Below are 10,893 nucleotides of genomic sequence, written 5' to 3' on the forward strand. Positions count from 1 at the left end.
AGGAACAAGGGGATCTGGGAGTTCAGATACATAATTCCCTGAAAGTGGCGTCGCGGGTAGACAGGGTTGTAAAGAAAGCTTTTGGTATCCTGGCATTGATAAATCAAAGTATTGAGTATCAGAGTTGGGATGTTATGGTGAGTTTGTAAAAGACATTGGTGAGGCCAAATTTGGAGTATTGTGTGCAGTTCTTGTAATCTAACTCTAGAAACCATATTTGTAATATTGAAAGAGTGCAGAGGAGATTTACTAGAATGTTGCCGGATCTTCAGGAGTTGAATTACAGGGAAAGACTGAACATGTTAGGACTTTATTCCTTGGAGTGAAGATGAATGAGGGGAGATTTGATAGAAGTTTCCAAAATTATGAGAGGTATAGACAGAGTTATTGCGAGTAGGCTCTTTCCGCCTAGATTAGGACCGAAAAGTCCCAGAAGACATGGCTTCAGGGTGAAAGCAGAAAGGTTTAGGGGGAACATTGCAGGGAACTTCTTCACTCAGGGAGTGGTGGGAGTGTAGAACAGTCTGCCATCTGATGTAGTAAATGCGGGCTCACTCGAGTGTTAAGAATAAATTGGAGAGATACATGTACGGGAGAGGTCTGGAGGGTTATGGACTCGGTGCAGGTCAATGGGTCTCGCAGAATAACGTTTCGGCACAGACTAGAAGGGCAGATTGGCCTGTATTATGTTCTGTAGTGTTCTCTGGTTCCATGGTAAAGGTGGAGCGAACGCAGAATGTGCTGGAACTTCAGCTGCTTCTTTCCAACGACGCTGCTATACCTGCTGAGTGTTTCTAGTATCTTCTGCGCATCTGCCAGTTGTCAGCCGGAGCCGTGTCCAGTGAAGCAGAAATTACGGAAAGGACCACTAAGCGAGATCGCCGCACTATTGTTGTGACAAAACCGACACAACGGTTGTGACCCCGACGTGATTCGAACCTGCAGCCTATGATCTGGAGTCAGACGCGCTACCGTTGCACCACGAGGTCTTACGGAAGTCTTTGCGTCATGGAAGAAATGCCGATGATCCCTCGAAGTGGTTGGATAGGCAGCTGCCAGAGAGCATTGATAATTGCACAGCATTCTCGCTCTGTCACGCAGGCGCTGCCGGCGGAGCGCTGCCGATCCCTGGCTGAGGCGTACCATGGGAGCCGCTTTCTCTTCATTTATCCAGTCAAACCCTACACGGCGGACACACAATATCCTGACCGTCTGTCTCAGTTTTTATCTTCGTTAGGTAATTTGAGTGAATCTATTGGTGGGTGAGCATTTGGGGGACAGTGACCATTGCGCCATAACCTTTAAAATTGTCATGGACAGGGACAGGTGCAGAGAGGACAAGAGGATTTTCAGTTGGGGAAGGGCGAACTACGAGGCTATAAGGAGAGAACTTGGGAGTGTAAATTGGGATGTCCTTTTTGAAGGAAAATGTACCATGGGGATGTGGTCGATATTCAGGGATCTTATGCAGGGTGTTAGGGATAAATATGTCCCACTGAGGCAGAGAAGGAATGGCAGGGTGAAGGAACCGTGGGTGACGAGAGAGGTGGAACGACTTGTTATGGAGAAGAAGGTAGCATACGTGAGGTATAAGCAGCAAGGTTCAGACAGGGCCCGTGAGGAATATAGGGTAGCGAGGAAGGAAGTTAAGAAAGGGCTGAGGAGAGCTAGAAGGGGAAATGAAAAGGCTTTGGCTAGTAGGGTTAAGGAAAATCCCAAGGCCTTTTTCAAGTACGTGAAGGGTAGGAGGACGGCTAGGGTGAAGGTAGGTCCGATTAAGGAAAAAGGTGGGAGAATTTGCCTGGAGGCGGAGGAAGTGGGAGAAGTTCTGAATGAGTACGTCTCTTCGGTATTCACCAGGGAGAGGGGTCTTGATGATGTGGAAGGGAGTGCTGGTAGGGGTAATGTTCTCGGGGTTGTTGATATCAAGAGAGAGGATGTGTTGAAGTTGTTAAATAATATTAAGACAGGTAAATCTCCGGGGCCTGAAGGGATTTTCCCCAGGCTGCTTCGAGAGGCTAGGGAGGAGATTGCTGAACCGCTGGTAAGGATCTTTCAGTCCTCGTTGTCTACGGGGGTGGTGCCGGAGGATTAGAGGGTTGCGAATGTGGTCCCCTTGTTCAAAAGAGGTAATAGGGATAGTCCAGGGAATTATAGACCGGTGAGTCTCACGTCTGTGGTGGGTAAGCTGTTAGAAAGGATTCTAAGGGATAGGATTTATGAACACCTTGAGAATCACGGACTGATTAGGGACAGCCAGCATGGCTTTGTGAAGGGAAGATCTTGCCTCACAAACCTGATAGAGTTATTTGAGGAGGTAACCAGGGAGATTGATGAGGGCAGTGTGGTGGATGTGGTTTACATGGATTTTAGTAAGGCGTTTGATAAGGTTCCTAATGGTAGTCTTCTTCAGAAGGTCAGAGGCCAAGGGATCCAAGGAAGCTTGGCTGTGTGGATTAGAAATTGGCTTGCATGTAGAAAGCAGAGGGTTGTGGTGGAAGGAGTGTCCTCGGATTGGAAGGCAGTGACCAGTGGTGTCCCTCAGGGTTCGGTTCTGGGACCTCTACTTTTGGTGATATTTATAGATGACTTAGATGAGGGGGTGGAGGGCTGGGTTAGTAAGTTTGCGGACGACACTCAGATCGGCGGTGTTGTGGATAGTGTGGAGGGCTGTCGGAGCTTACAGAGGGATATTGATAGGATGCAGAGCTGGGCTGACAAGTAGCAGATGTAGTTCAATCCGGAGAAGTGTGAGGTGGTACACTTTGGAAGGACAAACTCCAGGGCAGGGTACTGGATAAACGGCAAGGTACTTGGCAGTGTGGAGAAGCAGAGGGATCTGGGGGTTCATATTCACAGTAAATTGAAAGTTGCCTCACTGGTGGAAAGAGCAGTTAAGAAGGCCAATGGGAGGTTGGCTTTCATAAATCGCGGGATTGAGTTTAAGAGCCGCGAGGTTATGATGCAGCTATACAAAACTCCAGTTAGGCCACACTTAGAGTACTGTGTTCAGTTCTGGTCGCCTCATTATAGGAAGGATGTGGAGGCATTAGAGAGGGTGCAGAGGAGATTTACCAGGATGCTGCCTGGATTGGAGAGTATTGAATACGAGGAGAGGCGTAAGGTGCTAGGGCTTTATTCACTGGAAAGGAGGAGGATGAGAGGAGACATGATAGAGGTATATAAAATATTGAGAGGAATAGATAGAGGAGACAGTCAGCGCCTCCTTCCCAGGGCACCAATGTTCAAGACGAGAGGTCATGGCTTTAAGGTTATGGGTGGGAGGTTCAGGGGAGATGTCAGAGGGAGGTTTTTTCACCCAAAGAGTGGTTGGTGCATGGAATGCACTGCCTGGGGTGGTGGTGGAGGCAGATACATTGAACAGGTTCAAGAGCTTGTTGGACAGGCTTATGGAGGAAAGTGAGATAGAGGGATATGCGGGAGGAAGGGGTTAGGTACTGTGAGGGTGGTCTGATGGACGGCACAACACGGTGGGCCGAAGGGCCTGTTTTGTGCTGTATGGTTCTATGATACTCGGGGCTCTGGTTCACAGGGTGGCTGCTGTTAATATATCCCGGGCGCAGCTTCCAGAACTTCAGCTGCTGGCCTCCTGTGTTTAAGCTGACTCCCACCTCGTGCTGAGAATGTATTTTAAGTGTCGCACTGCTCTAATCCGCTCTTTCATGGGACCGTCAACACTAGCGCCGGATTCGGTGGTGCGGTGGTGAGTAAATTGGCCAGAAATTGACTGCCTGAAAACCCTGGAAACACGTTGAACCCTTGCCCCAGATTCTGCTTCAGCGCCCAACCGACCGATTTCCTTCATTTACGTCCTGTCATTTCCTGGTCAACGTCCTGTTGGTTTTTCTGTTCCTCGTGAACTGGTGTTCCTCTGCTCATCAGTTTCAGTAGTGCAGGGGTTATCACGTTCGCCTCACACGCCAAATGTCCCCAGTTCGACTCTGGGAAGGAAAATTATCTTGGCTCCTGCTCCAGTATTTATTTCAGGGAAGTGAGTTTCCCATCATTTCCCATTCACGTTGACAATTAATGCCCGAATGTCTTGCTGCAAAAACATTGAATAATCTTGCAGTTTGCGGACACCCGATCATACTTCTGTGCCGGCGGCCGGATGAAGGACAGCACCAGTTTAGCACCCAGAATCTGGAATGAAACTCAATCATTCCATCGTGTTCTCCACGTGTCTGAATCTCTCGCCACTTCTCCTTCTAGCTATTCTACTCTTCATCGGTCTGTCTCCCTCTCCGTTTCTTTCTCTTACTCTCCTAACTGGACGCCATTATCGTTAATTTATCTGCCTTTCTGTTTCTTCTTTGCCTCTCTCACACAGAAAGGAACTCTCCAGACCATACATGGACTGTGAAATATGTGGTGCAGTTCAAACCCCTGGCCGTGATTTATCGGGAGGAACTTTCAATTGCGGCGAGTTTACCAGAGATGTTGGGGTCAGCTGAACTCTCCCAGTGGATTCAATCTTTTATTGACAGCGGGAACAATGTTTTTTTTCGATATTTTAGCCGTCAGTCTCATGAGCCAAAACCAGGCAGTGATCAGGGAGAGTGCGTTGAACATTGGGCTGTTCGGATCTGTTGCTGCGGGCCCTGAAAAGCGGCAGAAGCGTTTCTGTAGTGTAGTGGTTATCACGTTCGCTTAACACGCGAAAGGTCCCTAGTTCGAAACCAGGCAGAAACATTCTGAAATATTTTGGTTGAAATCAAGTTACGAGAAAAGGAGCACAACCGGACGTTTATTCATATAAATGCAGCTTTTGCTCCTTCCAAACTCAGAGCAGTCCCTCATCTCCTGGCCGCCGTTTCACTGCACGCATCCTGAACCATTACCGTATCCCACGTTATACTGAACATTGGAACGCCGTTCCCTTCGATCTGCCGCCCTTATTTTACCAGGTGTAAGCAGCTGAACGGCAACGGTTCACATTGGGCGTCGGAAGTGCGCCTGTTGGACACTACCCTGTATCGAGAACCGTTCCATGCCCGATCGGAAGTCAGGGTGAATTAGTTTTCATGTGTTCCATGTCCTTCGCTTTTCTGACTTGCTTTCAGTGTGACTTTATCAGAGGAAGAGTCTCTCCGGAGATGCTGCTGTTGTGCTGAGTTTGCAACATGTTACGGATCAGAATGTTCTCCTGTCCCCACAGCGGCTTCCTAATTTAACAGCCTCAGAACAGCCACGAGAGCACAACTTCCTGTTTCCCACTCACTCTCTGACTCGCTCTATGATTTCATACAGACGGAAATTCGAATAGTAAAATGCTTCTTGTGCTGCGGCCGTTCCTTCACCCGCTGGAATCAGGTGGTCTCTAAACTCCATCTTTATTTGTTCCTGATGAGGCCTTACACTGACAAGGTGGCCGGAATGAATAGTACTGAGAATTTGCATGAGAGACAGTCAACAGAGTGATCTGCCGGCAGTAAACTCAGAGACAGCGCCGGACTATCCGAGAGTTGTGGAGAGTCATCCTGAAGAGACAAGTGGGGCCCAGAATAACGGGGATCTTTGTATTTCCCTGCTTTATATGCCCACTACTGTGTGGATTCCCCTACTGAAAGGAGGTCGGATGATCGGTCAGTGTTCACTGCCCGGGCAGCAGATGTTTTCTTTCAGTGACATGCAGAAGATTTCTGGCTGCAGTGACTGGGCTTCCAGCACCTTCTGTTGCAACGAATTCCATGGATGCGCCACCCTCTGGCTGAAGATATTCCGACTTCAGTTTTAAAGGGACGTCCCTTCATTCTGATCCTGTGCCCTCGGATCCTGCACTCTCCCACTGATGAAAACGTCCTCTTCTCATCCACTCTATCAACGCCTTTCAGTATTCGGTAGACTTCAGTGCGATGCTCCTCGTCCAGCTTAACTCCACTGAGTAAGGCCCAGAGACATCAAACACTCCTCATATGTTAAGCCCTGCATTGCTTAGATCATTCTTGTAAACCTCCTCCGTGCACCCTCCAGGGCTAGCACACCCTTCCTTCCATACTGGGCCCAAAATTGGTCACAATATTCCAAATGCCATCGGAACACCACCTTCGATAACCTCAGCAGTACATCCTTGCTTTTATATTCTCGTCCTCTCGAAATGAATCAAAGTATTGCATTTGCCTTCTTTACTACCGACACAACCTGCAAGTTAACTTTGAAGGAATGAGAAACGGAAGGCCCTTTGCACCTCTGATGTCTGAATTCTCTCACCTTTTGGAAAATATTCCCCACCTTTATTCTTCCAACCGAAGTGCATAACACAACACTTCCCTGTGCTGTATTCCATCTGCACTTCTTTGCTTACTCTCCTTTTGCAAGTCCTTTTTCAGACTTCGTGCCTCTGCGACATACCGGTATCTCTATCTGTCTTGATATTGTCGGCAAACTTGGCCACAATGGCAGTAGTTGCTTCATCCAGATTACATATGTTTAAAGTGTTTTTTTTATAGTCACATTGGCCCCTGCGGAACTTTAATCGTCACCAACAATTATCCTGAACGTGACCCTTTTCCCCCACTCTCTGACTTCTGCGTGACAGCCAATCTTCTGTCCATACATGTAATGAGAAATGTGACGCGATGCGCTTTAACAGAAGAAGAAAGATGGAAAATATGAACTGCAGAGCACAGAACTTTGACCGGCGGTCTCATGATCTTCAACATGTCTCTGCAGGCTGGAATTGGAATCTCATCTGGATTGAAGATTTCATTGGCCGGGAGAAGGAAGGTTGAGGCTGACCCAGACAACGAATTTAGCAAAGGAAGAAGTACCGGAAGCAGTGACAGTTTGTCTGGGGAAGGTTGGAAAACTTCATTAAAGCTCGATCTTATGGACAGGGTGTCGTTTATATTTCAATATACAACAAGGCACAAAGGAAAAGCGTTTCAACCATAGAATTAACTGTCGCCAATATTAAATCGACTAAATGCTTACAAATCTGCAAGAAAAGATTAGATCGGCCTTGGGATTAGGAATGATTTATAATTCGTTCAAAGATGATCAAAACACGTAAATGGAAATACAATATCATGTAAATAATCGTGTGGTGCACAGGAGAAGATCATATCATTTAACGAGACGTAAGAACAGACGAGGTTAAGGCGACATACTTCTAACACAATTTTGCTTTCTACACGCGGTTTCGAATCCCAGAATCGTCGTGAGCTGCTGGTCAGTGTAATGGGGTGTTGTTAACGTTTTTTTATGAAAAGAATTCGGAGACTCCATTATTATGCCTGTCACGCAAGTTGTTGTGAGTTTTGTTTTACGAAGAAAAAAGTCCGTAATTAGAGTTTCTTACTCCACGTCCAGTCTGGGAGAGATATTTATCATCTTTTGGATCTCCACATGCCCCAAATTCAACTGCGCGTCAGGACAGTACGTTCCAAAGGGAAACAAAGTCAAAAAATCCTTTTACTCAAGCGTTTTGACTTCTCAGCCAGAGTATACTGCAGATATTCAATCGTTTGATGTCTTCCAGAGTCATAGAAATATGGAGTCGGCGAAAGTGGGAGTCATCAGCGAATGGATGGGGTGAAGTTCTAACCCTGACAATGAATATAGTGGTGGGGCCGGAAGGCCGAATTACTTCCCGGATCAATGGTTCTTGCATTGTGGTTGTTCTCATTTGTTCACATCAAATGACTTCGGACCGTCTCCACCTTTTTTGAATTCAGATCCTCAGTTGGGACGTGATTACTTTGGAGGAACTTGCCCACTTTTTTTGCATCAACGTTGTCTGTCCGGATGTTGTTTCTGAAACCACAAGTGTTGCAAGAAAATCGAAATGGGTGATGGATCTAATGAGCCCCAACGAGCGACCGAGGTGCTCGATGTGAATATGCAGGATCCGTGACCATAACATTGGATAATAATTGGAAAATAATCATGTGAAGGAATAGAAGGTTGAAAATTGGAAATCCTTATTGTTACGCGACGGGGACTCGCCCAACACGAGCAACACTGGAAGGAAGCGATCAGAACACCGGTCGAACTGCTTTGACGCACCTGAACTATTTAATGGTCCAACCTCTACCGACATCGGGGCCGGAAAATTTCAGAGATTCGTCAAATTCTCATTTATGTCTAATTTCAAACAGCATCTCTCATTTGGTGACAGAGTAACAGTGGGCGATTTACAAGGATTTTAAATTAGGAATAAGTGAATGAGAGGAAATAACGAGGTAATTATGGAATCTCGGACACTTGCGACGTGTTCTTTCTCGGAGTGTTGGGAACCTGGGCTCTGAGTACATCATCGTCATAACACCGGTTATGTAATTGAGGGAAAGCATGTGGTGCTTCAGACAACCCACAGAGAAGGGAAGATGATGTCTACCTCAAGTAGTCCGCTCCAAATACATTTAGTTTGCACCCTGAAACAGCTCACTCCAGGCATCTCACTGAGTCAGCATGACCACATTTTGTCTGTCAGCGGGAAGAGCAGAGACAGGCCACGCGATCCTTCGCACTTCTGAGCCGCGATGAAAACCGCGCCCGTCTGCGAATTCTCGTCGTTCTGTCGCGAACACATCCTAATTGTTGAAACAATTCAAACAGGGCAACTTTCTGTGCTGGAAAAATGCGTCGCATCTTCTTCTCAATTTCTGGCAGGCACCGCCCCAGCATCATTCCTGAGGTTTTTCCTCGGGTCCTGAAAAAAATGGACTGTGTGGCGGAATGGGTAAGGCGTCTGACTTCGGTGTTTCATGTGACGCCATCAGGAGTTTACAGGTTCAAGTCCTGCAACGATCGTTTCACCGACCTCAAGTGTTTGCATCTATTCTGTCTCTCTTGAAAATGGCAGCAAGAATTTTGGGCAGCTGTTGTAAGCCCTTATGGGAAGGCCGAGTATCACGTGCTTTTCAGAAACTGGAGCACAAAAGAAATCAACAGTGTTTCCGCCCAAGATTGAACTGGGGAACTTCCGCGTGTAAAGCGAACGTGATAACCACTGCACCACAAAAACCACGTGAGGCTGCCAACACTTCATATTCTTTGCCACGCTGCTGAGCACTGACAGAGTCTGTTGTATCCCCTTGAATTACAACCTCCTATGTCCCAAGCAACAAGCACAAAGTCTGGCCAATCAGTCTTCTCCTCTCAATCGGGGAATGTGCACGGTTCCGTACCAATAACGCAGGGAAATACAAGACCTCTGTCAATCTGGCTTCCATCAGTCTCCTCAAGATGACCCTCCACACCTCGCGAGTAACTTAGCTGGGTCTCTGGGATTTCTCTCCACAGATCAGCGCGTCGCCAGTCTCAGACAATCTCTTCAATTCTCCCTACCTCAGCAAGGAAGTTAATCGGAAGAAGTTACTGAAACATGTGATGGATAAATTTGCAGACTACATGGATAGCAGTAGGAGGGGCTACGCGTGAGTTATTGGGGCTTCTTTGTAGTTGTCGACTCAGGTGAACATTCACACTGATCTTTCATTAATCCCATTTTATTTTCCACGTTCCATTCCATTTCTTCCAGACTCAGGCACTCACCTGCAAACCAGAAGCATTATACAGTGGATAATTAAATTACCTGTGGCAAAATGAAAATTTTATTCGTAATGATACATTTCGTAATGTAAGTCAGCTTCCAATCGGGGAACAGAAAACTGTGCATGTGGCACCAGCACCGTATCTGTCAGTTCTAAACCACCATTCAATACCCACAGATTCAAAACGGAAACTTGTTGCAAAATTCAACATGTCATCAGGATGGACAGAGAGGTCTTCTCTTTAACGGAGACCTCGTGAAGCAAACAATCACATGGGACAAGTGAGAACTGATTTTTATTTCTGTACAGGAATGGCATCTTTCCCACTGCAGGTTTCTGACTTTCAATGTGAAAAATAATAATAGTGTTACCTAATTGCAGATCGCCCGTCGCTCAGATGATCCACTTCTTCGGTGCGCTGACCTTGTGTTGCATGGACAGCGGTACTATCCTGGAGAAGTCGGCGAGTCCAACTGATGTTGTCGTCCTGAAAGCTGAGTTTTGATTTTTCCTCACAGCGTTTGCGGCGCGGTGGCTGCGGAATTCAGCGCACGCTTACCGTTGGTTGGCACATCCCATTTCGCACAGTTTCGTTGGCCAACTGAAAAATTCGCAACACTTGCTGTGTTTTTCGTAACATCGGAAATGTCACCGACAGCACAAAAATGCCCAGGGAGCATTGTGATGGAATTATGACCATGTTGGTTTCACTTTATGCTCACGAGATGAGTTCACTGCTTTAGATTTTGTTTTCTAATGAAGAAAGTGGAGGAAGGTCGCCCACTGGCCCACTGAACATTGGCAGCAATTCACCTTTTCACATTTCGCTTTGAAGTCGGAATATTTGAAGGACGGCATAGCGAAGACGTTTGAGAAAGAAGAAAGTTACGGAAACATGAAGATATCAAGGGGAGAATTAAAGGAGGAGAAGTCTCCGTTCAATGCAGAGCTAAATGCAGCAAAGTGGGCAAACTTTAATACCATTTCACTTCCATATTTTAAAGAGGGTTGATTGTTGGTGGGCAGGGAAATTGCCCTCATCAACCGGTCTCATTAGCTGAGTTTCCAAATGAAAATCATCGATTGGCTTCAAGGAAGCTAGCACCATTCACTGTGTTGGGAATATGGATGATAAGCTGTGCCGACATCAATAGCAAGATAGGAATAATGACGTCTCGCACATTGATGGGGCTTCACTTAGTAAACTGCATCCAATTCAGTGTGAAAAGTCGTGCTGTTTTCTAAGCAGAACAGGTTTATTGAAACAGTCAGAAGAATGGGGTATTTCAATTACAAGGTCCGTTTGGAGAATGTCGCCTGTGACTGTCTGTGCATTGAGCAGCTTCTCAAAAAGCGCAGGTGAAAATTCGATGCT

The 10,893-nt window shown here is 46.6% G+C and overlaps 1 non-coding gene across 1 annotated transcript; it reads left to right on the forward strand.

The window, feature by feature from the left end:
- The first annotated feature begins 4,640 nt into the window (after positions 1 to 4,640).
- Positions 4,641 to 4,713, forward strand: trnav-aac (transfer RNA valine (anticodon AAC)). The gene has a single exon. It is a non-coding gene; the product is annotated as a tRNA-Val (tRNA).
- Positions 4,714 to 10,893: the final 6,180 nt, after the last annotated feature.

The sequence above is a fragment of the Pristis pectinata genome, chromosome 14 (assembly GCF_009764475.1).
Source record: "Pristis pectinata isolate sPriPec2 chromosome 14, sPriPec2.1.pri, whole genome shotgun sequence".
NCBI classification, from domain to species: Eukaryota; Metazoa; Chordata; class Chondrichthyes; order Rhinopristiformes; family Pristidae; genus Pristis; species Pristis pectinata.